Raw genomic sequence first — 26,861 nt, 5'->3', positions numbered from 1 at the left:
ACCTAGGCAACTCCACAATAAAATCCATCGAAATGTGGGACCAGGGACGCTCCGGAATAGGTAAAGGTAAGAGAAGACCCTGAGGTTTCTGACGAGGAATCTTGTTACGCGCACATACCGGACAGGCCTGTGTAAATTCCAGAATGGTTTTAACCATATTGGGCCACCAAAAGGTACGACGGATGAGATCCAAGGTTTTCTTGAATCCAGTATGCCCTGCCGAACGGACGGCGTGTCCCCAGTCCAGTATTTCAGGGATAAATTTGGGTTCCACATACAAAGAGTCTTTAGGAACCACAAGACCGGATGGGAGGTTCTCTTGAGACTTGATGATCTTCTCAAGATTCTTGAATGCCACGGCTGCTAAGATTCTTTGTTTAGTGAGGATGGACTCAGTGGATTTCTCTGATCTCTCTTCAGAAGAGTATTGCCGGGAGAGAGCATCCGCCTTGACGTTCTTAGTGCCGGGAATGTATGAGAGAACAAAATTGAATCTAGAGAAAAATAATGCCCAGCGAGCTTGGCGAGGACCTAAGCGACGGGCATTCTCAATGTACAATAAGTTTTTATGGTCCGTAAGAATGGTGAATGGCTCTTTTGACCCCTCCAGAAGATGTCTCCATTCTTGAAGAACCATTTTGACGGCCAAAAGTTCCCTATTGCCCACGTCATAATTCCTCTCTGCCGATGAAAATCTTTTGGAGAAAAACCCGCAAGGATGAAGTTTATCCTGGGGAGAACATTTCTGAGACAGAACCGCACCAGCCCCACAATCCGAAGCGTCAACCTCTAGGGTGAATGGAAAATTAGTGTTTGGGTGTCGAAGGATGGGAGCAGAGACAAAAGCTTGTTTCAGTGTTTCGAATACCGTGAGTGCCTCAGGAGACCAAGCTGAAGGATTTGCACCTTTTTGGGTTAGTGCTGTGATAGGAGCGACAATGGTAGAAAAGTTATGGATAAACTTCCGGTAATAGTTAGAAAAACCTAAAAACCATTGAATAGATTTGAGGGAATTGGGTTGCGGCCAATCCACGACGGCTTTCAGTTTCTCTGGGTCCATGGCCAAACCTCTGTTGGAGATGATGTATCCGAGAAAGGCAGTGGTGGACTGATGAAAACTGCATTTCTCCATTTTAGCAAACAACCAGTTCTCTCGGAGGCGTGAAAGTACAAACTTCGTGTGAATGATATGATCCTGTAAGTTTTGAGAAAAAATGAGGATATCATCCAGTTAAACAATGACAAAGCGATTGAGGACGTCCCGAAAAATGTCATTGATGAAGTCCTGAAAAACTGCTGGTGCGTTGCACAACCCGAAGGGCATCACAAGATATTCGTAGTGTCCACTACGGGTGTTGAAGGCAGTCTTCCATTCATCGCCCTCACGGATGCGGATGAGGTTGTATGCCCCACGAAGGTCCAGTTTAGTGAAGAGGTTGGCCCCCTGAAGTCTGTCAAAGAGTTCGGAGATGAGTGGGAGTGGGTAACGATTCTTCACCGTAATATGGTTCAGACCCCGGTAATCAATGCATGGTCTGAGAGTACCATCCTTCTTTTTGACAAAGAAGAATCTGACACGCGCAGGAGAATAGGAATGACGTATAAAGCCCCGTTTGAGATTCTCACGAATATATTCGTCCATAGCTTCCGTCTCGGGCAACGAGAGAGGGTAAGATTTGGCCTTAGGCAAGGTATAACCAGGTACCAGGTCAATTGGACAATCGTAGGAGCGATGAGGGGGTAGGAGCTCAGACTGTGTCTTGCTAAAAACGTCCAAAAATTCTGCGTACGGAGAAGGTAACTCTCTCAGAGAACTGGATGCGTTACCTAATAGGAATGATGATCGCTCGGTAGACACGGAAGATTCCTCTGACCTTGGCCTCCAGTTAATAGGATTAGAAGAAACCCAATCGATAAGTGGATTATGCTTCTGTAACCAGGGCAAGCCGAGCGTAATCGGTGTTCCTGGGGCGTGAATAACGTCAAAGCCCAGAGTCTCTTTGTGCGAATGAGTAGAAAGGGTGATAGGTCCGGTCTCCAAGGAGATATAAGCCGGAGTGAGAGGCTGATTATCGATCCCAACCAAGGCAACGGGAGAGTTCTTTTTGGAAAGTGGAATCTGATTTAGTTCAGAAAAGGTCTGATCCATGAAGTTTCCTCCTGCGCCGGAATCGATAAATGCTGCGATGGAGGTGCGGAAAGTCGGCCCTGAAAGGGAGACGGGAATGGTCAGTCTTTTGGGAAGTTCCCTTTCGAGAGGGGGACAAGGAGATTTAGCACCCAGCGAGCGCCCCTTCGTACTCACTGGGTTTAGTCGTTTCCCGGAAATGGTGGATTGTTACGTGTACGCTGTTCAGAAGATCCGCAATGATGGCACGACTCTCCAGTAGAGCGAAGTTGAAGTAATGGTGTCCGAGGTTGCTGGACCCCGAGTTGCATCGGCTCTGGGGCCTCCAGCGCCGGCAGCGGAGAGAACACGGGTCTCGGGGTAGCAGAGTACCTGGAAAAGGAAGCACGGAAAGGCGTAGACCGGGAATGCTGACGCTGAGCGCGGCGTACCTGGAGGCGCTGATCCATACGATTGGCCAGGGAGATGAGGTCCTCCAGTAGTCCTGGCCTGGGGTGAGAAGCAAGTTCATCCTTCAGGGAATCCGATAGACCTCTCCAGAAGACGGAGACTAAAGCCTCCTGACCCCAATGAGTCTCAGCTGCTATGGTTCTGAATTCCAAGGCGTATTGAGACACAGGCCGACGTCCCTGTGTAAGCTCCAGCAGGGAATCAGAAGCAGTCTCTTGACGTGCAGGGGTGTCGAAGACCTGTCGGAATTCTCGTCTGAAGACCGCGTAATCTCGGGTAATATCAGGGCGTAATTCCCAGATCGGGGAGGCCCACGCCAATGCGTTACCTGTGAGAAGACTATATACGTAGGCTACCTTTTTCCGGCCAGTGGTATACAACTGCGGAGCCATCTCGAACTGGATCTCACACTGGTTGAGAAAACCACGACAGGCGTGGGGGTCCCCTGCGTAAGGCCTCGGAGCCGGAATCTTCGGAACTGAGGATGAAGTGAAAGTTAAGTCAGACTGCGCCGGCGGCGCAGCCGCAGGTGGTGCCTGTAGAGTACGGTCCTGTACCTGTTGGGAGAGGAGAGTCACTTGATCCGTTAAGGCCTGGATCTGTTGGTACATGGCCGTCATCATAGAGTCCACATCAGTCTGGTCTGCGTCTTGTGGGCTCGACATAATGTTACGCCGGTACTGCCCGCAGACCAGACCCGTCCCTTCTACTGAGGTGAGGAACGTATATGGACACGCACCCGCAGCAAAAGGAGCGTGTCCGGAGTGTGGTGATTTTGGCGCTGCCAGGCCAGGTGACGTTTAGCTAGCAATACTTGCCGGTACCGGTGTAGAAGTGCCGTCGTCGTTGCCGTTTTAGCCAAGGTCAGGGATAGGAGAATACCGGAAGGTCGTTTGTCCAAGCAAGGGGTCGAGAGCCAGAGAAAGACGTCCGCCAAGCCAAGTCGTAACCTGAGTGAATGAGAGAGAATGCCAGAATAGTGATCCTAGTGGAAACTATGTCGAGCAATGACTGAATGACAGGACAGGCAATATAAAGCGTGGCTGACCAATAGGAAGAGGAGGCAGGCCTGGAGGAGTGCATGGAGCTGTCCTGGATAGGCTGTCCAAAGGAGGATACAGGTGAGTGGTATTTATGCCTGATTGATCCTTGTGTATGTGTTGGGGGCGGAGCCTCACTGCAGAAGCAGTGAATAAATTAAAAGAGTCCTGCGCGTGCTCTGTAACAGAGACGGGCGCGCGCTCGTAAGCGGTAGCAGCCGCATGAGAGAGGGAAGGTCCCGCAGGAGCGCGAGAACGCAGAGGACGGCGGAGAACCCCCAGAGCCGCCGGAGGTAAGTGACGCCAGCGAGGGGCGCGCGCCACGGCAGCGGGGGTTAATGAAGGTGAGGAGGCACCAGGGCGCGGGTGCCGCGATCCCAGAGTCCTCACACATACACCAGGCTAGACAAAACTCTTTCTCTGTATACTGTACACGATAACAGTCCAGTCAAGTGCTCTGTGGTGATAGCTTGGCTACCGGCTAGATGTGCTTTCGAAGGGCTTCTCCTCAGCACGGGCTTCCCCCCTCTTGGCTGCCACTGCCAAAGACCACTTTCCAGAAGTTTCTGATCCACGTTACCCAGTTTACTTCCTCCAGGCATCTATGTTCACTCGCCTCAGGGAACTAGAACAGCAATAGCACAGCTGCCAACTCTTTTCCACCTCGGTAGATCAGTCTAGGTCGTGCTTTGCGAGGTTCAGGGACCCCCTGACTACACCTAGCTTCTCTCTTTCTGCAGCACTTGCTCTGGAAGTACACATCTTAATCTTCCAGTTTTGCTTTGCTGAAAGCCTGTCCTGATTCATCTCAGCAGCGCCTTCAACTGTAACGGGTTTTCCCCCACCCAATCTCACATAGGGTCTCCTAGGGGAACTTGCTCTCTGGTTACAGGAGTATTGTTGGTGCATACCTGCTGGTAACAGGGGGCCCTGAGTCTTCCGTGATGTCATGGGAAATAACAGGACAGGCTTCTGGGGCTGTGCCTGAATTCTTCTTAATGGTGCAGCGCCTCCATCTTGTGCAGCCCCCAGTTGTGTGGGATGGAGTATCTGCAAAAGAGTTATCTCCCTCTCCTCCCAATATACTCCACTCTCAAGCAGGAGATAAAACAAAGGGGTTCTTTATTGTCCTTGTTAACAGCAGTCTATGTTACAGCACACAGCACTCTCAAAGATGTTCACCACCAGGATGTTCCTAGACACACTCCCGGTCAGATATACGAGCTGTCCCTTTCTCTTCCCTTACTCCTTTGTGGAGCAAGATAATATCTCTCCCCTCTCCCCTAAGGGAGGACCTTCAGCTTCCCAGAGCCCTGACAGCTTACTTACAACCAACCATCCTCTTTCAAAGCTGGAGAGGAACACACTAAAACAGGAAATGGTAATCCCTTTAGTACAGATCCAGTAGTCCCACCCCTGTGCCCTTGACTGACACAAGGCATGAGCACTACCTTCTCTGACCAACTGAATCACAGTGGTTAGGGCAAACCCATTTTAACTCCTGGCAAAACTGTCCTTACCAGGGATTATTGCACAGGAGGAGGACAGAATAATAGCCCAAACCTACCAGATGTCACGCCTGTATGCCCGCAGACCAAGCTAGACCCCAGTACTGAGGTGGGAATGGTATGATACCACACACACACAGCAGTGGGAGCAAGCCCGGAGTGTGGTATAGCGTTGCTGGGCCTGTTGGAAGAGTTGTTAGAGTATACTTGCAACACTTGGGGAGTGTCCGTGAGAATAGTCGTGTCCGTTAGCCAATGTCCAGGGATCCAGAGGGTAGAGTCGTCAGAAGGCAAGCCAGGTCCTAGGAATCCAGAGGTCAGTGAAGTCGTACATGTAGCAGAGTTCAAGGGATACCAGAGAGCAGAGTAGTCCAGGATCAGCAGGGGTCAAAGCCAGGGGAATCCAAAGTAACACAGGAGCAGGTAATAACAGGAGCACAGAGAGAGCACAGCAAAGGTCAGGTACACACAAGGAAACAGGAACTATGCAGAGCAAGGAAGAGGTGGACAGACAGGGATTATAAAGGAAGGTGCACCAATGACAGAGAGAGGAGGAGTAGAGAGAGAAGTGGTTCTATTTTGATCTGGTTTAAAACTGATTGGCCGGCAAAGCCGGCCAATTCAGTTGAACAGCAATTCTACTTGTTGCCAAGTAGAACAAAGAAAAACCAGTCAAACAAATATATAAATGAAACCGACAAGTGCACTGTAAAAAGTGCACTTAAAACAGAAGGGTTAATTCAAAAGAACCCATGAAGGGGGATACCGAGCAGAGCACCCCGCCTAACGCTCACTGGGAGGCAAACTCTGAAACCGTCCCAGTGGACTCGGCATATGAATACTCTGCCCGAATACGGGAGTGCACCAGCGCCCGGAACATGACCACGATGTTTGTTGGGACCCCCCCCCTCCAAACACTGCTTCCTGGTTCTACAAATGGCTACCTTAGCCAATGCAAGGAGCAGGTTGACTAGGAGATCCCTAGGCTTATTGTCTCGGGACACTGGGCATCCAAAAATAAAAAGATGAGGGGATAAATGCAGCCAGAACTGCAGGAGAAGGCTCCTCAAGGTGGATAAGAGGGGCTGCAGTTCAAATAAATGTGATACACGGACTCCGGCTCGCCACAGAAGGGACAGGTGGCGGGGAGTCCGTGAAGTGTGCCAAGTACTCTCCTGTGCTCAGTGCACCGTGGAGGACCCTCCAACTCAAATCCCCGGCGGGACGGGGAACCAAACCTGAATAGAGTTCCTTCCACCGGGGTCTCTCGCCCTCGTTCGCAGGAAATACCCGCCTCCAGATATTATCGGGGGGGGGGGGTGACAAGGGCGAGGTAGTGCACTATATGGAGCACTAGAGAATACAGGACTTTCCTCGGCATGCCGCGGAAACATGCCGGGGACATATCCCCCAACCTGCTGAGGTTGGGGGAGAGAGGAGCCCGAGGGGGTTGCCGTGGCTTTGGTTCCACGTAAAGATCCGGAGAGCTGAAGTTGATAGGTTGACAAGGCTCTCCGGTCTGCAATACCCCCTCAATGAAGGTGCGTGAGTCGGGGTGGATGGCATCTTTAATCTCCCGGATCAAACGATGAGGGACGCGGGCAGTACGCAGACCCATACGGGGCGCGAGCACCTCTGCCCTTACCCAGTCTCGCCGCTCATAGTCCAGGAGATCCCCGACTCTGGTCACCTGCGCCAGGATTAGCCGGCGGCAAATAGAGGGTGAATCCAACATCCGAGCCCCCACTGCCGGATTATACAGCAGGGGCTCGGCGAGGAAATCAACCCCACCGCCTGTTCCTTCTTGGTCGCGGAGACCAGTTTCCAGGCCTTAAGTAAGTCCCGGTAGTATGCCGGCAGCACCGAGAGGTCTCTACCTAAACCCTCGGGCCTAATGATAAACAGTTGCCAGTCATACCTCATATTGCGCAGCTGGCGAAAGAAACTGGTTGCCAGCTGGCACCACTGCGGAGACGGATCTGCGAATAGGTATCTCTGCAGGTATTGGAGGCGGAAAGTGTGTAACTGGGAGCGGACACACACCACTCCCTGTCCACCCTCCTCCAAAGGAAGGCACGCAACTCCCGCAGAGACCCAATGCTTCCCCATCCAGAGAAAATCCATCAATCTCCTCTGGATCTTGTTGATAAATTCGGGGGTCGGACCCATGGCTATCAGCCGGTGCCATAGCTGACTGGCCACCAGCTGGTTGATCACCAGGGTTCTTCCCCTGAGGGAAAGCATTCTCGACAGATACACCCAAGACCCCAGACGAGCAATGACTCGTTCCTCAAGATCACTGAAGTTTTCTGGGGCCGGGTTCTCCGCAGCAGACAGGTAGACTCCCAGATATTTGAGAGTATCGCTCCCCCACGAGACATTACGAAACGTGGGGGGCAAAGAGTCCACCTGTAAGGGACCCACCAAAATTCCGGAGCACTTGGACCAGTTGATCCGAGCAGAAGAGGCCGCGGTGTAGACTTCTTGGCATGCTTGCGCCCGCTCTAGATCATCTAGGTCCTGGGCCACGAGGAGCACGTCATCGGCATAAGCAGACAGGACTACCCGCATGTCGGGCTCCTGCAGCACCAGCCCGGTGAGCCTCCTCTTCAGTAGGCAGAGGAAGGGCTCAATGGCCAGCACGTACAGTTGCCTAGACAGGGGGCACCCTTGACGTACTCCCCGACCAAACACAAAAGGTGCCGTCAGGGACCAATTGATCTTCACCAGACACTCTGCAGAGGCGTACAGCCTCTAGAGAAAGCCCACAAATTGTGGGCCAAAGCCAAACTCCCATAGGGTCTGCATGAGGTAACTGTGATCCACCCTGTCAAACGCCTTCTCCTGATCTAGGGACAGGAGGGCGAGTGACAGACCAGTCCTCTGCGCGTGATGTAGCAGGTCCCGGACCAGAAAAATGTTGTCATGAATACTCCGGCCCGGGAAAGTATAGGACTGGTCGGGGTGAATCACCTCTGCCAACATTGACTTGAGCCTCAGCGAGTGCGCTTTGGCTACGATCTTATAGTCCGTGCTTAGCAGTGAGATCGGTCGCCAGTTAGAGATCTGGCGGAGACCCCCCTTCTTCGGCAGCAAAGACAGTATTGCCCGCTGACACAAAAGGGGCATCTCGCCGGTCTCCAGGGCTTCGGCCAGGACCTCGGTGAAATCAGGTCCCAGCATCTCCCAGAAAAACCGGAACAACTCCACAGTCAGCCCGTCTAGCCCTGGCGTTTTTCCGCGGGACATGACACTGAGGGCTTCAGAGAGCTCGGCCAGAGTCAAAGGTAACTCAAGCTGCTCCCTTCCACCCTCGCCGACCGTGGGAAGCCCCTCCCATAAGGCCCTGCATGCGTCTGGCTGGATGGATTCCGGAGAGAAAAGGTCTACGTAGAATCTCCGGGTTCTGTCCCGGATGCTCTCCGGGTCAATCAGAGGGGTACCATCTTCTGCTAGCAAGCAGGTGATATGTTTGCGGTTTCCCCTCTTTTTCTCCAGTGCGTAGAAGAAGTGCGACCCGCGACCCATCTCCCGAAGGAAGTGGATGCCCCCCGAGCTCTCCGATCTTCCAAGTCCCGGAGAGCACACTTCCTCTCCACGTACGCACACTGCAGGTATTGGTCTCCTGCCACAGACAGCCGCTTCTCGAGATCGAGCACCTCTTCCCTAAGGGCCTCGATCTCAGCATCGCGCCGCCTGCTGGCACCTTTGGTGTACTCCAGACAAACGAGGCGCAGATGAACCTTGCCCACGTCCCACCACTGCTCTAATATTGCAAAGTCTGATCTGCAACCTCTCCAGGCCATCCAAAAGTCTCGGACCGACGTCGCAAACCCCTTTTCCTCCAACAACGTATTGTTGAAGTGCCAATAGGCGGCCGAGGGCGCTGCTGGTAATAGCGCCACCGTCACGGACGCACAATTGTGGTCCAAAAACGGCGCCAGCCTAATTGTACTGGACTGGGCTCGCGACAGGCTGTGGCTGGATATATACAGCCTGTCAATCCGGGACCAGAACATCCGTTCACCCCTAAACACCCTAACATTGGTGAACTCAGTGGATGCCTCGGGATGTTGTTCTCGCCAGACGTCTACCAAGGAGTAGCGGGTGATGACCTCCCGCAAGGCCGACACAGAACACGGGTGTGGCTCCGGACCATTCCGGTCTTTCAGAGCCTCGAGGGTGCAGTTAAAAACACCCCCGAGCACCACATGTTCGTCCGCGTCGACTGTCTCCAGGTATTCTTATATTCTGACGAAGAACTGCCTTCTCAGGGGTCCGGTGGCAGGAGCATACACATTCAAAAAATTAAATGTGTAATCCTCGTGCCGGACCCTGAGATGTAACAGGCGACCTGGAACAACAGTTTTGGCAAGCAGTAGCTCTGGTTGAAAGGACTCAGAGAACAGGGTCACCACCCCACTAGATGATGAAGTGAGGTAGCTGAAGAAGACACTGCCTCGCCACTCCAGATGCCAGCTGGCTTCAGCCTCTGGAGTGGTATAGGTTTCCTGCAAGAAACTCACAGAATACTTTCCCTTCTGTAAAAAGGAGAGTACAGTACCTGGAACCTGCGAAACCCGTCCTTACAGCCATTCACGTTAAGTGTACCGATGCTCAAAGCCATTGGTAATCAGGAGTTTTTCTTGTGCTTTCCACAGGAGCTCAGGGTGCTACACCCCGAGAAGCCTTTATGTGGTCTCGCATCAATTTATGAAATTTCAGGACACGAAGATGGATAGGCCCAGAGATTTTGGCCTTGTGGTTAGCCCTGATGTATACTAAGAGAGAGTGGAGAATGACCGAGGCATCCTTCCACCTTCCAAGGGCCAACTGCACCTTCGTGGTTCCGTGTTTGCAGAGGGTATCCTCCAGGAAACCATCTAGCTCCTGGGCAGGGATAACGGGGGTCAAAGAGTCCACCGCCTCCGCGGTGCCAGAGGACTCCTCACTGAGCCCCAACTCCCCGAGCTCCTCTAAAAAACCTCAAGACCCCCGCCCTTCCCTGCGGGGACCTTTCTCAGCCTTAGAGTGGGTCCCCTCTTCGGTGTTTCCACGAGGGGGTCCACTATATCCTCCACATCCAACCCCGGGGTAGGATGTTCAGGGGGAGCTGGTGGCGGTATGGCGGAGGTAGCGGTCTCCCTAGTGTCCTCGGGGGCCAACGAGGCACACAGTGCCCTCCTGGTCTCCTCTACCGCCATGCGAACAAACGGGATGCCACGGGCATTCTCATTAATCGCGGGAGGGCACTTTTCAGCAAGTACCTCATAGGGAGGGTCCAGCCCAGCAGTCGCCTCCAACAAAGTGCCCGACCAAAACTCCTTACCAAGAGAGTTCACATCTGGCATCTCCCAGATGCAAAGTGAAGTGCTCGCTAAAACACCCTCACCCACACCCGCCTCCCCCGCTCCATCCTCCAAACACCCAACCACGGGGGTCAGCCCTAGACCATCTCCTCCCTCCAGTAACACAAACCGGGGCTTTTTAGCCCCGGGTGTGCCACCCGAAGGCGGTACAGCCGGAGGGGGATTCTGGTCGACCCCCAAGTCTCCGAAGACAGCTACTTTCGGTGTGACAGGTTCACCGAAGCACAAGTCCCCGGAGGATGTTCTCCAACTGGGAGGGGTGTTGGAAGGCTCCCCAATGTCCATTTCTAGGGGTAAAGCCTCATGTTGTTGAGCACTTTGATCTTCCACCCCAGGGACGCTGGGTACCTCCTCTTCCCCTTGCATTGTCTCCAGATCTTCGAGGGGGGGGCTGCATATTTATGGGGTCCGGCTCACACTGGCTAATCCTAACCTGTGGGCCGGACAGGGCCACCCTGTGCGGAATTGATGTTGCATTCCGGTTCGGAGACTTCTGAGGGTGAACGTAATATGGTTCACCCTCCTCGCCCTCCTCAATCATCCTCTTGTTCTTTAGTTTTTGATTTCCTCTTCCTGGGGATTGATTCCCCAAAAAAGGGTACCGCTACCTCCTCAGCAGGAGCCTCCCACCGCTTCCCCGCACCCTGTATGGTGCTTACATTGGGGGTAGGGTGCTCCTGGGGGGAGACAGCGACAACAGAGGGTAAATTCTTCAGGGTGACTTTTTTCTTCTCCCTCTTTTTTTTGGGGAGAAGTGCAGACATCACCGCCCGAGATGGGGCAGTGACATCTCCTGCGGTCCCAGGGGGGGCCTGGGCCTCCGAGGGCCCCGCCCCAATGGGCACAGCGGCACAGGGTGTCTCCTCCCGGGGGGGCAGTGACAACAGAGGGTGGCCGCTCCAGGGTGACCCCCTCCCCCTCTCTCCGCTCCCCGGGGAGAGGTGCAGATGTCACTGCTCAAGACGGGGCAGCGACATCTCCTGCGGTCCCAGGGGGGACCTGGGCCCCCGTGGGCTCCGCCGCGGTGGGCGCAGCGGCACAGGGTGTCCTCTCCCGGGGGGAGACAGCGACAGCAGAAGGTGGCCGCTCCAGGGCGACCCCCTCCCTCCGCTCCCCAGGGAGAGGTGCAGACGCCACTGCTCGAGACGGGGCAGCGACATCTCCCGCAGTCCCAGGGGTCTTAGGGATCTTAGAGGTCTTAGGGGTCTTGAGGGGGACCTGGGCCCTCGAGGGTCCCGCTGTGGTGGGCGCAGATGTCACTGTTCGAGATGGAACAGTGACATCTCCTGCGGTCCCAGGGTGGGTCTGGGCCCCCGAGGGCCCCGCTGTGGTGGGCGCAGACGTCACTGTTCTAGATGGGACAGTGACATCTCCTGCGGTCCCAGAGGGGACCTGGGCCCTCGAGGGCCCCGCTGTGGTGGGCACAGCGGTACTGGGTGTCTTGGCAGAGGGAGGGGCGGGTGCAGGAGCTGGGATGGGGTTTCTGCTTCCTTTGGGGCAACTCCTACGAGTATGCCCCAGCTCCTTGCACAGATAGCACCTAACCCCCTCCATGCCATAGTACACCGTGTATGTAATGCCCTCGTAGGGCACCCCAAAAGAACCTTCCACAGATTCTGCGTTCCCCGGCAGCAACAGTTGTACCTGCTGCCTAAATGAGAGCACATGCCTCAGCGCTCTATCCCTGCAGCCCAAAGGTAATTTTGTTATAGGAGACTTAATGTCTCCCAGGGCTTGCAGGGGTGGGCGTATGAGGCTGTCTGGGAGGAAGGGGGGCACATTGGAGAGAATGACCCTGGTGCCTAACCCCTCCATGGGTTCTATGGGGATGTAGGTCCCTCCTACCACAATGCCTTTCTGCACTATGGTGTGGGTGGCAGCCAGCATACGGAGGAAGAAAACTCCCCTCCCATGCATCTTGCTGGCTGCCACCACAGCAGAGGCACCCACCACATCAGCCACAGCCCTCACATAGATCTCCATGTTCAGGCCAGGTGACATTGGGCACCTCACCCCAAGTTTCCTGCTCACACAGGGCGTGGCCCCAGCATTGTTGTTGCTGGGGTCAACGCCTGCAGCCACCACCTGCGCCCATGACTGAGCTGGGACTGCAGGGGTTACACTGACAACAGGAGCCGGGGGAGGTGTGGCCAGGGCACTGGATGTACCAGGCATAGGGCTGTGGCTAATGTTATTGCTCCTAGGGGCCCCAGTTTTTGGGGTCCGGTATCCGGGTGTGGCCCCCGTTGCTGCACTACTCCTATTCCCCTTAGGCATTATAATAATACGCCTCTAAGTAAAAGGAGGAGGTAGTGTTTAGAGAGAGAGAGGTGCAGAGAGGAACTGTCCCTTTAACTACCTCTCTGCAAAGGGAGGGGAAAAAACAGCTTTTAAAACCTGCTGTAATATTCTCTTTTCTTCCCTTATTATTTACTCACTCTCTTACAATCAGCCACACCACAATTTTTAAGTCTCAAAGAAAGAAAGACACAGAGCTCCCAAAAATGCAAATGACAAAGGAAGGAATCAGGCTTAAATTAAAGTAAATTAGAAGTAAAACAAACAACCAGGGGTGGGAGAGGAGAGAGGGGTCAGACTACAGTTACCAGCCAGCTAAAGTGTAGCTTTGCTGGGTTGAAACACTGCAGCCTCTGGGTGAAAACCAAAAACGGTTTTTAAACCTCAAAATACACCCAAAACTCTCTACAAAACTCGCAGTATACTCACAGTATACTCCCCCACAGTTCCCCACAAAATTATAACAAATAAAGAAAGAATACAACCTGATTCCACAGCAAATGCCCGGGAGCTCTGCACACACTCTTCTGAGTGAGAAGCTAGAGATAGGTCAGGGAGAGAAGAGGAGGAGACAGAAGGGGCAGTCAGGGGAATGGCCTGTATGGCTTGGGAGGCGGAGACAGGGGAAAGCTGATAAGAAGCGTCTGTGCGCGCGCCCCCTGTAAGCTGGGGATGCGCGCGCACAGGTTGCAACACAGACGCGGCCCGCACAGAGCAGGGTAAGACCGCAGGAGGAGGACGGAGCCAAGAGGAGGGGAACGCACGCGAGGCCTGTGCCCGCGCGATGGCCAGTAAGGGCAGGGAGGAGCATGCACGTGTGTCCTCCATGGACTGAGGGGACGCACGCACCGGACGCGTCACCAGGCGCGCCGCAGGCACCACACGAGGAGGAGGCAACGGGACAGATGGCACCACGGGAGAAGGTAAGGGAGCTACCGCGGGGGAGATGGAGCGGGGAGGATCAAGGCGAGGGTTAAGGGAGCACGTGGGTATGCGGGACCTGCGGGGGACGCGCTGTGGTAAGGGGAGAGAGGTAGAAGGTGAAGGAGAGGAGTGAGAAGGAATAGAAAAGGTGACAAAAGATGGGAAAGAGGGACAAGGAGAGGAAGGAATCTCCTGAGTCGTCACACCAGATATATATATATATATATATATATATATATATGATACGAACCAATCCAAAGACCAGTAAAGAGACAGCACACCGCACGGGGTTAATCCAAAAATCTATATTCACAACATGAAATACACGTAAGCCAACGTTTCGGTCCCACAGAGAGACCTTCCTCAGGGCCGTCTCTCTGTGGGACCGAAACGTTGGCTTACGTGTATTTCATGTTGTGAATATAGATTTTTGGATTAACCCCGTGCGGTGTGCTGTCTCTTTACTGGTCTTTGGATTGGTTCGTATCATACTTATTTTCTATGGGACTAGCATCTGCTATTATAACCTTTTCTACTGCAGTGTGCTGACTGACCTTCATGTGTATATATATATATATATATAAAATCAAAAAATAAATAGATGATACCGTTCTGTGGCTAATGAAATGCTTTTATTTGTGCGAGCTTTCGAGATACACTGATCTCTTCTTCCGGCGATGTTACAATGAATGAAGCAAGCAAAGGGTATACTTAAAAACAGTGTCTCTTGGAATGTTATCTGTGCTTGTCCTTCCCCCGGTGTGGATGAGATTTATGGCCAGAGGTGTTAAATGGTTCCTGAAAGTAAGTGATGTAGGAGTGTGTTTGTGTGTGTGTGTATGTTTGTGAATATAAATGAATGGAGAGCCCACAGTGTATACAGTGCTTTACAAAAGGGGTGTGTGGAGTGGGAGTTAATATAAATGGTGTGGGTAGGTGTGGAAATGTGAGAGATAGTAGCATAACTAAAAGTGTGTTTGGATATTAAGTGGTCCCTATTGGTGTATAGGGATGGAAAAACAAGGAGTATTAGTATGTGTAAGAGGCAGCTGTGTGTGCATACATATAGCACAGTATGTACAGACATGGCCTTTAGCGCTCATGGGAAGAGAGTTCACCTGCATCGCCACAGCATCACACGCGGAACAAGAGACAGTCCTGTCGGCGAACATTTCTCTGACTCTGGCCATAAGATGAACGATCTGAGGGTTGCCATACTCAAAGGTAATCTTAAAACACCGAAAGAGAGACGGTTGCATGAATACAAATTTATGCAACTGTTCGGGGCACTTAACGGTGGCCTAAACAGAGATTGAAATTTTATGAGTCATTACTGACACAAGTGAACTCTCTTCCCATGAGCGCTAAAGGCCATGTTTGTACATACTGTGCTATATGTATGCACACAGAGCTGTCTCTTACACATACTAATACTCCTTGTTTTTCCATCCCTATACACCAATAGGGACCACATAGTATCTGTAGAGGGAGAAAGGGGGTGGCCCGGTATTAAAGGGGGTGCACCCCATTTGGCCACCCCTGACCGCACCAGGGAGACAAGGGGTTAACTGGACTGAGGTCCAGAAATGTGATTTAACCCTTGTTATGACCTGTAAATGTATTTTCCCCTGTTCCCCTGTTCCATTGTAATGTCTGTGTTAATCAGTGTCTGCATCACACACACACTAGAATCCATCCGGGAGCACAAGGGTTAATAGTTCTTTAATGATTATAGCTTTTTGTGTAGTTTTCCCGCCTTTTCAGGCACCATTTTGCAGGCCCCATTGGCCGCCATTAGGGCTCAATGCATTCCAATGGCGAAGTGTGCTGTTTTAGTCCTGTTTCCTGTAAAGACCAGCAGGTGGCGTCCGAGAGGGAGAGCGGCGGTTTCCCATTGAAAGTCAATGGGCCCATTGACTTCAATGGAGATTCCTCGAGGTACCCTTTCGAAGAACAAGTTGGCAGCCATCCAGACCGCAAACCGCAAAGCGGATACAATGTCCTTTAAAAGAGCTAAAATCACTTGAGTCAAGTTCAACGTCAATTAGCGTGGGAATAAACAGTTCTAGAGCACCTAGGAATAAAATTCTTTTTGCCCCTAGTTCCTGGGCTTCCCCCCACTCGACCACAACCGGGTCCCTGAATCCTGGACCCCCGATAAGGGTCGAACCGAGAAGAGCGGGTCGCGCCATAGGCTTCAATGGCGGCGGCAGAAACAGCTCCGAAAAATGACTAAGTGTGAAATGCTGTAATTTAGGGATCCATATCTCCGATTCCGGAGGGACCAGAGGATCAAGGTTTGGGGTATCTGTAGTCACTACTCCGGCATCACTGCAGAACCATCCTTGACCCTCTTGGACGAACCCGACGGAGTTTGGACCCCCTTGAAAGTTTGGGACTTTTTCCCATTGATTCTAATGGGGGAAAAGCTGCATGGTGAAAAAATGACTGTGTAAAATGTTGAAATGTGTAAGTCCATATCTCCGGTTCTGGAATGCCCAGAGGGATGGGATTTGGGTGACATGTAGCCAAGGTTCCGGCTTTAATGCATGCCCATTTCCAGCCCCCTCAGACCAACCAGACGGAGTATGGACGACTGTAAAGATTTGTGGATTTTCTCATAGACTTCAATGGCGGCGGTTCCCCATTGAAAGTCTATGGTAGGAAACTCCATTGACTACAACGGCGGAGTTGCTCCATTGAAACCCATGGCGGCGGAGCCCGTTGTTTTCAATGGGGATTTAGTGAAAAGCTGAGATATCTTTTAGCGGAGATTTTTGTATTAAAATGAAAAATGATTTAATGTGCATTTGTGTAACTCCGGCTCCATAGGTCGTAGCAAGTCGCTTTTTGGATCATATGGTGTCCCAGTTCTGGCAATGAGAACTGGGAAGTTTGGACCTGCTAGACCCAACGGAACCGGATATTTTAATACGTTTATGTTTTATGCTTAATACTGTATTCTAAGGTATGGACAAAGACTTAGAGGAAATTCCTTTGTCCACCAAGATAGCAGATGGCCCCAAGAGGCGCCCTAATGTCTAGGATTTGAGTGCTGTTCAAAGGGTCTTGTCACCCTCCCTGTTAACCTAAGGGCGGAGGAGGCTCAAGCCAGAGCAGTCTTTAAGTGTCCCACTTCACACCTTTCAACAAAGGTTTTCCTGCCAGAACTCCAAATGATAGACTGGCTGGCATTCCTGATGCAAATGTGGGGCTTCAGAAATGAGACCCCAGAGTTCTACTGCGCATGTGCCAACTAGCAGGGGGGCGTGGGTCAGAATGCTTTCCCACGTTAGTGAGTGGCTGGAGGTAATTGAAAACTAATCCCCTGTGCTTAAGGTTAAGAATAGAGGGACAAAAGATATATAAACTGCTGTTCCCTATATTCCCTTGTTGTTCATGTTTTGCAAGTTCTTCATGCAAATGATCTTCATGTCTGCATGTCATCAGGCCTGTGTCTTTATGCAAGGTCTTGGGATGATGCAGGTATTGCTGTATAACTTTGCCTGTCTTGCTGTGATGTCAACTGAAATATATGGGAGAAGTGGCCCAGTCTGTATCCTGATGGCCTTCTGTCCTAATCTTTAAGTAAGTGTCTATATTTTGCCTGTTATTTGTATAATCTGTTGTGTTCACCTTTATCAAGGAATAAATTATATTTTATCATATATAAGTCTCGTCCCAGTTCAAACCCCGGTATATATATATATTTATATATAGTTTTGGTGTAAATTACAGCCTGTCACAAGCTACCGTGACAGTATCCACACACACTTTTAGTTATGCTACTATCTCTCACATTTCCACACCTACCCACACCATTTATATTAACTCCCAATCCACACACCCCTTTTGTAAAGCACTGTATACACTGTGGGCTCTCCATTCATTTATATTTACACAGATACACACACACACACTCTTAAATCACTTACTTTCAGGAACCATTTAATACCTCTAGCCATAAATCTCATCCACACCGGGGGAAGGACAAGCACAGATAACATTCCAAGAGACACTGTTTTGAAGTATACCCTTTGCTTGCTTCATTCATTGTGACATCGCCGGAAGAAGAGATCAGTGTATCTCGAAAGCTCGCACAAATAAAAGCATTTCGTTAGCCACAGAACGGTATCATCTATTTATTTTTTGATTATTGAAGCTCGGTTAACACAGTACTGATACCTCTACATGAATATATATATATATATATATATATATATATATATATATATATATATATTAAAACATTTAATAAGTTATGCTTTGGGCTCTGAATGAACTGATTGCATGCTCTGGGGCGAGTAATTACAATTCGGACACCTTTAGCCACAACTGATTTTGGTGTGAGAAAGTGCATAGTTTATTCTATAATAAACAGGGACCTGAGACCCTGGCAAATATTTCTTTCACCTCTTATTTGCATACCACAGGTGGTGAAAGTGGATAGATATGATTCGCAACGTAACTACTTCTCACTTGTGTGCTGTTCGTGACAGTGGTATATTGGGGCGAATTGAAGGGAGATAGAACTCATTTGAGGGACCTTTGCGAAGGTGAAGAGTGGGGCAGTTTGTGAGCTGTATATTAATCCTTGATCTTGTGCAGGAGATATTGTCCATTTGATGGACTTTTGTGGAGGTGAAAAGTGGGAGCACTTGTGAGTGTCAGTAGTAACCCTTGTCCCGTATGCAGGTCGCATGAAAGCTGGGTGTTGAAGAGGCAGAGGCCCCAGCATGGGGTCGTAGGCTCCTTAAGGGCTGCAACGTCCTGATTGGCGTGAGCTGAGGGGTCGGATAACCCCCCTTCCCCCACGGAGTGGGAAGGCTGCTTGTCCCCTCCCATATAGGGGGGGGGTGAGAGTGTATAAAGAGAGGGTCCCTGGCGGGAAGTGTCAGAGCTAACGGAATTCCCACCCACCCATCCCCAATGTTTTGCTATTGTATTAAACTGTTGGACTGTTATATTAAAATGATTTTGTATCACCCAGGAGCAGTTTGTCTCCTCGTCACAGCGGAGCTGCCGCGCCAGCCAAGCTCAGGAGACGGAGAACGGGTGAGGACTTTAGGATCCGCCTGTCAGCTGGAGCCCCTAGAACAGCGCGGCAGGCTGGGCGCCAGCTTTAGGGCTTGGCCTAAGCTGACTCTAGGGGCAGGAGGGGGAGGGAAGCAGCCCAACATCGGCTGAATGAGGATCTCCCCTCCCATCTTACTGTGCTTTTGGGCAGGGGGAAGGAGCGGGCCAATTGCTGGCTGTCTGGGCAAGGATCTCCCCCCCATGCACATGATACGGGCGGAGGGAGGGAGCGGGCCAATTGCTGGCTGTCTGGGCAAGGTTCTCCCCCCCATTTTGCATGGAGCATGCTGGGCTGGCGGGTAAGCTGGTTGATTTTAACAGCGGGTGTTAAAATAAAGCTGTGACCTTTTCTTCCAACCTTGTGTAGTGTGACGTTATTTGGTTTAGCGTTACAAAGGAGGGGCGGCGCTTAACGCCTTTATGTACGTGACAGTAGTGTTATTTACAGTATAGGGTTATTTTCCTCTCAAGTCTTATTTTTACACCATGAAGCAACTATGCAGGGACCTGAAAGAAATAACGCCACCTTTGGGTAAAACAGGTTTAACGCTAGGTTATTTGAAGATAACACAAGGCAGTGCTAACTTCACTTGGCGTTAAGCGTATGCTAATGAGATCACTAACGACCCTTGTTTTTGCATGTATATAGCATTGAGGATGCCTTTTAAACCCCAGGGAAACTAACGGGCGTACCTGTACCTATTCAGGTAAACATCCCATTAGTAGCCCAGATTTAGCGGACTTCTGCAGATCTAGAGAGGAGGAGCGGCTCAGTGAGTAAAGACACTGACTGGCACTGAGTTTGAACATGGTTCAATTCCCCGTGTCACCACGAAAAATAAATTGTAAGCTCCACGGGGCAGGGACCCGTGCCTGCAAAATGTCTCCGTAAAGCGCTATGTACAAAGAACAAACTATTATTATTATATGAGTTGCCCATTTGCATTTCATTACGCAGAATCCTTTTCTAGCAATTTACTTACAGTTGCTGCAGGCAAGAAAAGTGTCAGACTAGGTAATCCACGAGATCCTGACCTGATGTGAATTTCTAGATTTAGTTAGGATACTCTATATAGAATAACGTATTGGATTCAATGGTCATACATATAATACCATAGCGCGAAATAAAACAGAATATATGAAAAACACACATCCCACCTTAACAAGAGGTTCTTTATATGATGATAATTCTGTATGATCCTGTGGTAATAATGCTCATGCTGTATAATAACAAAACATATTTCAGATTTTACATAGAATTAAGTGGTAAAACTTACATTACCATAATAGAGTACTCAGTAAAACAGAATATACCAAAACACATTCGGGTCAAGTGGTCCTTATCTGCTGCTAATTCCTATTCCTATGATTTAATGATGATTATGCATTCTCCTACAACATACCTCACATCTCTATAGGATTCATTTGTAGTGATTGTATATTACAGAGTCAGTGGTAATTATATTTCCAAAATACCAGATGTCCTGTAAGCAGCAACAATGACTTGCAATATATATCACAATATGTTGCAACATATCATGATGACATCCTGACTACTAGGTCACATTATATCAATACTTTGCTTATGCCCAGAAACTGCCCCTCGACACACTGCACGTAAAATATTCATGAAATCCATCCTGACCCCTTTCAGAGGACCACATAAATATTTGAGCAGAATCCTGTAAAAACAACAACATTTTGAGAGAGAGAGATGGTTCCACTGGGGAAAACACAGCTCTGAGCAGTCTTAGCCCTGCCAAAAAACTATCAAGAGTAAGGCTGTGGTGGGAGCCAACACCCAGATGGTGTTGATGGAGAAAGGTTGATGGAGCTGACACTGACACTGAACCCTAAAGTTATTTAGTGACAGGTAAAGGCTCAACCCGGCGATATCTGGAACATGCCAATGGGCAAAATTCAGCGTTTTTTAAAACTCCAGTATGCAGTAACACAATCATTTCTAGTAGAGACGGATCCCATGAAAGTCTATGGGGACAAATAATTTATTGTAAAGGAGGATCCCATGAATCTCTATGGGGACATATCTGTTGTTATGGTGTATTCCATAAAGTTGGGTGAAAATAGATCATCCTTTTGAGTTATGAGACTAATGGTTTCCCCACTTGTGCTCTTATTCTAAAGTCACCTCATACCAATTCCCCTATCCATTCTTCCTGCCAGACTCGGCAGCAACAGACTAAGGTAAGAATGGGCACAAGGCATGAATAACATGGGTATGCAATGGCGCTGCCCACAGAGATGGGTACACCCTTATCACAATGTGTTTTGCACAAAATAAATATATATTAGATCATATTATAGATATTATATTTAGTGTGTTGCTTTGCTGGCCCATCAGATGCTGAAGAGGTTAATGCCTTAAGATTTTAATGTTGCCCCTTTTGGCAACAAAAAATGGCCGAATAAAATAATGCTAGGGATTGGTGTTCACAAAATGCAAGATAATATCCAATTTAACCTTTTATAGGTAATCTATCATCTAGAGTGCGGAGCAGAACTAAAAGGGTATTGTAAGGGTAACAAAGTCTTTCTAAGGAAGAATATTACATTATTAAATTGTTGAAACGATAGGTGATCACTATACGTTCCTGCCCCCTTTATAAGAGGATGAAAGTCCCTGTTATACTGGTCCTTCTCCCTTTCGGAGTTTCACTGGTGAGGCTTTGCCAGTACTAAAAATGGCCAACAGCAAAGTCCTGGTCCACAGGGACAATACTTGTGATGTCAGCTATTGGACGCACTGGGAACACAGGTGTCACCAGGCCCGTCCATGTTGTTGTAGCTTCTTGGTATGGAAGTTGCCACATGTATTGCGGGCAAGCGTACAGAGTTGCAATAGGATGAAAGACAATTATATATGGTCGACAGAGTATATACCACTACTTTATATTTATATACAGTACCACTACTTTATATTTACACACACAGTACCACTACTTTATATTTATATACAGTACCACTACTTTATATTTACACCCACAATGCCTCTACTTATATTTACATACATAGTACCACCACCTAGGTGTATATGGTCGACAGAGTATATACGTAGTACCACTACTTTATATTTACACACACAGTGCCACACTTTATATTTACACACATAGTACCACTACTTTATATTTACACACACAGTACCAGTACTTTATATTTATATACAGAACAACTACTTTATATTTACACACATAGTACCACTACTTTATATTTACACACATAGTACCACTACTTTATATTTACACACACAGTACCAGTACTTTATATTCATATACAGAACAACTACTTTATATTTACACACATAGTACCACTACTTTATATTTACACACACAGTACCAGTACTTTATATTTATATACAGAACAACTACTTTATATTTACACACATAGTACCACTACTTTATATTTACACACACAGTACCACTACTTTATATTTACACACATAGTACCACTACTTTATATTTACACACATAGTACCACTACTTTATATTTACACACATAGTACCACTACTTTATATTTACACCCACAATGCCACTACTTATATTTACATACATAGTACCACCACATAGGTGTATATGGTCGACAGAGTATATACGTAGTACCACTACTTTATATTTACACACACAGTGCCACACTTTATATTTACACACAGTACCACTGCTTTATTTATTTATATCTACTATATATTTCTGAAAGCACTGTATGTCTGCGTCCCTAGCGGCAATCTCATTGGTCCCTTGGCCTGCCCGCCCCCGCACCTCTCATTGGCCTGAGGCAGAGTGACGGGCAAAAACACACACACACACACACACACACACACACACACACACACACACACACACACACACACACACACACACACACACACACACACACACACCCTCACACAAACACACACACACACACCCCTCTCACACACACACACACCCTCACTCTCCCCCGTCAGTTGGACCGCAGCTCACCTTCCACACACACCCCCCCCCCCTCCTCTCCCGGTGCCCCTCACTCTCTCCCCCCACCTCACCCAAATCCCCACGCTCCGCAACATCCCCAGCCGCACCATCACCCTCACCGTGCGCCGCGGCCCTCCTGCTCAGCAGCAAACTCCAGGCTCCTCCCCCCTCGCGGCGCGGCCCGGGCCTCCTGCTCTCCCCCTCACGTGCGCCGCTACCGGAGAGGGGAAGCGCAGCGTGGGACTCCCCCTCACGTGCGCCGCTACCGGAGAGGAGAAGCGCGGCGCGGGACTCCCCCTCACGTGCGCCGCTACCGGAGAGGGGAAGCGCGGCGCGGGACTCCCCCTCACGTGCGTCGGCTCCCGGACGGAGGGGAAGCGCGGCGCGAGACTCCCCATCACGTGCGCCGGCTCCCGGACGGAGGGGAAGCGCGGCGCGAGACTCCCCATCACGTGCGCCGGCTCCCGGATGGAGGGGAAGCGCGGCGCGGGTCTCCTGCCACTCTTGCCCCCCCCCAGCTTCCCAAACACACCTCCTGCCCCAGCCAGATGCCACGGGGTCAAGGTAAGTCACCCACCGTCTCCCACCCACGCACTGTCACCCAGTCACCCACCCACCCAGCCACTTTCACCCAGTCACCCACCCACCCAGTCACCCACCCACTCACTCAGTCACCCACTCAGTCACCCACCCACTCAGTCACCCACCCACCCACTCAGTCACCCACCCAGTCACTTTCACCCAGTCACCCACCCACCCACTCACTCAGTCACCCACTCAGTCACCCACCCACTCAGTCACCCACCCACCCACTCAGTCACCCACCCAGTCACTTTCACCCAGTCACCCACCCACTCACTCAGTCACCCACCCACTCAGTAACCCACCCACCCACTCACTTAGTCACCCAAAAACTCACTTAGTCACCCACCCACTCACACACTCAGTCACCCAAACACTCACTCAGTCAAGTCACCCACCCACCCAACCCACCCAGTCACCCACCCACCCAGTCACCCAGTCACCCAGTCAGTTAGTCAGTCAGTCAGTCACCCACCCACCCACCCAGTCAGTCAGTCACACACCCACCCACCCACCCAGTCAGTCAGTCACCCACCCACCCAGTCACCCACCCACCCACCCAGTCACCCACCCACCCAGTCACCCTCCCACACACCCACCCAGTCACTTTCACTCAGTCACCCACCCAGTCAGTCACCCACTCACCCACCCAGCAGTCACCCACTCACCCACCCAGCAGTCACCCACTCACCCACCCAGTCAGTCAGTCACCCACCCAGTCAGTCACCCACTCACCCACCCAGTCAGTCTCCCACTCACCCACCCAGTCAGTCTCCCAATCACCCACCCAGTCAGTCTCCCAATCACCCACCCAGTCAGTCTCCCACTCACCCACCCAGTCAGTCTCCCACTCTCCCACCCAGTCAGTCTCCCACTCACCCACCCAGTCAGTCTCCCACTCACCCACCCAGTCAGTCTCCCACCCAGTCAGTCTCCCACTCACCCACCCAGTCAGTCTCCCACTCACCCACCCAGTCAGTCTCCTACCCAGTCAGTCTCCCACCCAGTCAGTCTCCCACCCAGTCAGTCTCCCACCCAGTCAGTCTCCCACCCAGTCAGTCTCCCACCCAGTCAGTCTCCCACCCAGTCAGTCTCCCACCCAGTCAGTCTCCCACCCAGTCAGTCTCCCACCCAGTCAGTCTCCCACCCAGTCTCCCACTCAGTCTCCCACTCACCCACCCATTCAGTTTCCCACTCACCCACCCATTCAGTTTCCCACTCACCCACCCATTCAGTTTCCCACTCACCCACCCATTCAGTTTCCCACTCACCCACCCATTCAGTTTCCCACTCACCCACCCATTCAGTTTCCCACTCACCCACCCATTCAGTTTCCCACTCATCCACCCATTCACTTTCCCACTCATCCACCCATTCAGTTTCCCACTCACCCACCCATTCAGTCTCCCACTCACCCACCCATTCAGTCTCCCACTCACCCACCCATTCAGTCTCCCACTCACCCACCCATTCAGTCTCCCACTCACCCACCCATTCAGTCTCACACTCACCCACCCATTCAGTCTCACACTCACCCACCCATTCAGTCTCACACTCACCCACCCATTCAGTCTCACACTCACCCACCCAGTCTCACCCAAAACCACCCACCCAGTCACTGACCCCACCCACCCACTCACCGACCCCACCCACCCACTCACCGACCCCACCTACACACTCACTGACCCACCCAGTCACCGACCCCAGTCACTGACCCACCCAGTCACCGACCCTGAAAAAGTCACCCAGTCACCGACCCACCCACCGACCCAAAGTCACCCACCCACCCAAAGTCACCCACCCACCCAAAGTCACCCACCCACCCACCAACCCAGAGTCACCCACCCACCGACCCAAAGTCACCCACCCACCGACCCAAAGTCACCCACCCACCGACCCAAAGTCATCCACCCCACGACCCAACTCACCCACCCACCGACCCAACTCACCCACCCAATCACTGACCCAAAGTCACCCACCGACCCAAAGTCACCCACCCACCGACCCAAAGTCAAACCGACCCAAAGTCACCCACCCACCGACCCAAAGTCACCCACCCACCGACCCAAAGTCACACACCCACCGACCCAAAGTCACCCACCCACCGACCCAAAGTCACCCACCTACCGACCCAAAGTCAAACTGACCCAAAGTCACCCACCCAGTCACCGACCCAAAGTCACCCACCCACCCACTCAGTCAAGTGTCACCCACACAGTCACCCACACACTCAGTCAACTCAGTCACCCACCTAGCTGTCAAGGGGGGGGGGGGAGCCTAACCCTGTCGTGGAACCCTTTTTTATTTTGTACAACAAAATGGAACCCCTTAAATATTTTTAGCGTAGCACATGAAAAAAAAATTGGTTCAAGATCAAATACCTTTAAAATGAAAGTTAAATTTTTCCAGGGGGAAGGCAACTACAGTACATGTTTTGTCCTCTTTCATGTCCCATAAATAAATGCAGCCGCCCTGTGCACGTGCCCATCAGGGGAAAAAATGATAAGGTTTAACTCTTTCTTATATGATAATTATAGCATACGATTCTTTGTTTATTATTATGGGGTGGGGAGGTTGAGGAGGTTGGGGGGGGGGGGGGAGGTTGCCCGCAGTGGTGTTGGTGTCTCCGTCCCTCCTGGCGGCTGCAATTTTTAAATGTTTTATTTTTTCGCAAAACACTTCATTTTACCTCACGGAACGCCAGGGTTTTTTTTAAAAGTCCCCCATTGTCCCAATACATTTTTAAAAGACCTCAGGGTTCCGCGGAACCCCATTTGGGAAATGCTGCTCTACAATACACGTTACTCCTTTACTATACAACACACACACACATTTATATATACATATATATAATATATATACTATATACACACACACACACACCTTACTCCTTCCTATACACTTCCCCCTATACATTTCCCCTCACTCCTTCCTATACTCTCCCGTATACTTCCCCTATACACTTCCCATCACTCCTTCCTATACAGTTCCCCCTATACACTTCCCCTCACTCCTTCCTATACTCTCCCATACACTTCCCCTCACTCCTTCCTATACAGCTCCCCTGCTCACTCACACCTTTCTATACTGCCATACACTTTCCTTATAAGTAGATATCCCATGCGCCCTCCTCTCCTGTCACTGCTCTCCTGCTCCGGCGCGAGCTGTAACCGCCGCCCTCCCTCCTCGCGCTCCCTTCTCATGCACCTCGCTCTCCACTTTCTTCACTGGCAGCTTTTGCAACGGGTCAGCCAGCTGCACTTTCCCCGAAAGAGCAGCGTGCAGAGCCGGGGCTTCCCGCACGAGCCTCAGTGGAGCCTGTCTCTTCGTGGCTGCTCACCCTCTCCACAGCCACTATGGGGGAGAGGGGGGTGGAGGAGAGCCATGGTGGAACCCATGGGACTGCTCCGTGGAACCCCATTTGGGAAACACTGGTGTAAATATAAAGTAGTGGTGCTATGTGTATATATAGACACACAGTACCTCCATGGTAGATTTACACATACACACACAGTAC

The sequence above is a fragment of the Ascaphus truei genome, chromosome 6 (genome assembly GCF_040206685.1).
Source record: "Ascaphus truei isolate aAscTru1 chromosome 6, aAscTru1.hap1, whole genome shotgun sequence".
In the NCBI taxonomy this organism is placed as follows: domain Eukaryota; kingdom Metazoa; phylum Chordata; class Amphibia; order Anura; family Ascaphidae; genus Ascaphus; species Ascaphus truei.
The sequence above is the reverse complement of the archived record's forward strand: the minus strand, read 5'-3'. Positions refer to the sequence as shown.